This window comes from Nanorana parkeri, unplaced genomic scaffold, assembly GCF_000935625.1.
Source record: "Nanorana parkeri isolate BGI_ZX_2015 unplaced genomic scaffold, ASM93562v1 scaffold3, whole genome shotgun sequence".
Taxonomy (NCBI): Eukaryota; Metazoa; Chordata; class Amphibia; order Anura; family Dicroglossidae; genus Nanorana; species Nanorana parkeri.
This window is the reverse complement of record NW_017306271.1, coordinates 282926-285539: the sequence shown is the minus strand read 5'-3', so window position 1 is coordinate 285539 and position 2614 is coordinate 282926. Positions and strand designations below refer to the sequence as shown.

Sequence of the window (2614 nt, the reverse complement as noted above, 5' to 3'; positions counted from 1 at the left end):
CCCCCCCCCATCACCCCTCCCCCCTGCCCGCCATTATGTGATCTTTATCACCCGTCATAAAAACCACTAAAATTCACATTCTCAACTTAAAACAACTTTCCTGTAAAAATCTGAGTGGAGGAAAAAATAATGTCCTTCCTACACTGCCAGAGCCGAGTTCTGTACGAGTGTCCATCAGGTTAATTATATTTTCCCGTCTGGAGGAGAAAAATGCGGGATCCGCCATTTGAAATACGACAAGAAAGCTGCTGTTGTTGTTCCTTGTCCCCATTCCGGTGAAAGCGCCTGCATAGTGCTCAGGAGCCCCGGTACCCCTCTCATACTACATACACAATGGAGGGCCCCCCGCACTCCCTCTCCCAGACAGGGGCCACAGCCTTCATTACAGGGCAGCTTCTCCTCACGTTCAGTTTCTCCCCTCTCACCCCGAGCGACGAGACAACATGGCGCCCAGCGAGCTCCGGGAACTGGAGGGGGGGGGGGGGGGGGGATTTTTTTGAAACTTACCGTCCGACCCGTTTAAGGGACCTACCGAGCGCCGCACCGCTATAAGCAATTAAAACACCAACATAAAACCCCCTTTACCGGAAAATCAAAAATAAAATATACAAAATTACCGGAAGACACCGGAACCGAAAACGGTAACCCTAAGGCAAAAATTAACACATGGTAGCGGTAAATTGATGTAATCTAAACCATACAGTGCTAAACGGTAACCGGAAGCGGCGCCCGTGGCGCGCCGCCGCATTGCCCACTTACCGATCGGTCCGGAGCCACGATAGAGACGGTCAAACGAGGCGAGGAATAACGTACGGCAGTGCCCGCCACCCGGCTTTATATATCCAGCGTTACGTCACTGCCAACGACATGCCTTTGTCTCCCGGCGGGAGGGCTGCCATTGGCTGAGGCCGTTTGAAGCACTCGGTGATTGGATGGTTGGAAGAGTGTGGTGAAACGAGCCCCCGCCTTCCTTCCCCCGGATCTGCCTCTGTGATAGCTCAGGAGCACAATGTGAAATAATATCACAACAATATGTGAGGCGAATGTTTCTGTCAGCCTCACTTATTGATGTATTTATAGTTCATATAGTAAAACTACATTTATATAATATATGATATAAACAAAAGAGTTTCACTCCACTAACCATAAGACATAAGTAATATTCTATCTGCTGCCAGGTGTCTCTTAATTAAATGAACTGTCCTTATTTTAAAACACTTTTTGTCCCTCATTCCCCATCAAACTTCCCTATTTTAGCTCTAAATAAATGCACTTTGCATATTTATCGCAAGGACAGCATCACAAAGTCATAAAGAAGCGACTGTTCTGGTCACTTTACGTCGCCTTAACTGAGGGACCCGAAACGCCAGTTTCTTATGACTTTGTGGTGCTGTCTGTACAATAAACACATGAAAAGCGTTTATTTGGTGACTTTGCATCTTCTCATCTGGTTCTGGCGCGGCACAATCCGTAGCAATCGCTACGAATGCCCAGCGATTATTTATAGGTCAAGTACTGTGACTCCAACTTCTCATTAGACGTTGTCCTCTTTTAGCTCTATACAGATTCTTATAAAATGTATTATAATTGTACTATATATAGTAACTGCCAATGTGGTTTATGTTCCACCAAACATCTCTCCCATTCCTCACGTTACTGCAGATTTTTAAAGCGGAAAATGAATCAATTAAGAAACAAACGCTGACAGGTAGGTATTTTATGACATCACTCTGTTATGTCTTTCTCTCCTTGCGTGTGAGCGTTTGTGAATACTGAGCCGCGCATACGCAAACCAGGCCCGATTCACACCTGAGCATTTTGAATCCCAAAGATCTGTCGTCATTCTGAACCTGAGGAAGGGGACCCTGCGAGTCCCCAAAAACGTTTGTATTTGAATGACATACATGTGTCATTAAAACCGTATTGCTTTATGTTGAAATAGTGTGCTGGTGACATTTTTTAGACAGAGGGAGGAATAGTGCCCCATTGTTGGTGTAAGTGGGAGGAATAATGTCCCATTAATGGTGTCAGTGGGAGGAATGATGCCCCCTCAATGGTGTCAGTGGGAGGAATAGTGCCCCATCATTGGTGTCAGAGGGAGAAATAGTTCCCCAACGTTGGTGTAAGTGGGAGGAATAATGCCCCATCAATGGTGTCAGTGGGAGGAATAATGCCCCCATCAATGGTGTCAGTGGGAGGAATGGTGCCCCATCATTGTTGTCAGAGGGAGAAAAACTATGAGGTCGTTGGTAAGTGGGAGGAAAATAGTGCCCCATCATTGGTGTCAGAGGGAGAAATAGTTCCCCAACGTTGGTGTAAGTGGGAGGAATAATGCCCCATCAATGGTGTCAGTGGGAGTTATAGTGCCCCATCAATGGTGTCAGTGGGAGGAATAGTGCCCCATTATTGGTGTAAGTGGGAAGAATAATGCCCCATCATTGGTGTGAGTGGTAGGAATAGTGCCCCATTAATTGTGTCAGAGGGAGGAACAGTGCCCCATCACTATGGGTAGAGGGAGGAATAGTGCCTACCAATGGTGTCAATAGAAGGAATAATGTCCTCTCATTGGTGTTAGTGGGAGGGATATTTCAGGGATGGAAGGGAACACTTGCTA

The 2614-nt window shown here is 46.5% G+C and overlaps 1 protein-coding gene across 1 annotated transcript in view; it reads right to left on the bottom strand.

Moving 5' to 3' along the window:
* Window positions 1-849, bottom strand: part of LOC108799701 (histone H3.3) — an 11672-nt gene extending 10823 nt beyond the window's left edge. Inside the window, exon 1 of the mRNA XM_018571635.1 lies at window positions 760-849. The gene's annotated coding sequence lies outside the window, so the exon portion shown is untranslated. The remainder of the gene's footprint in view (window positions 1-759) is intronic.
* Between the last annotated feature and the right edge of the window lie 1765 nt (window positions 850-2614).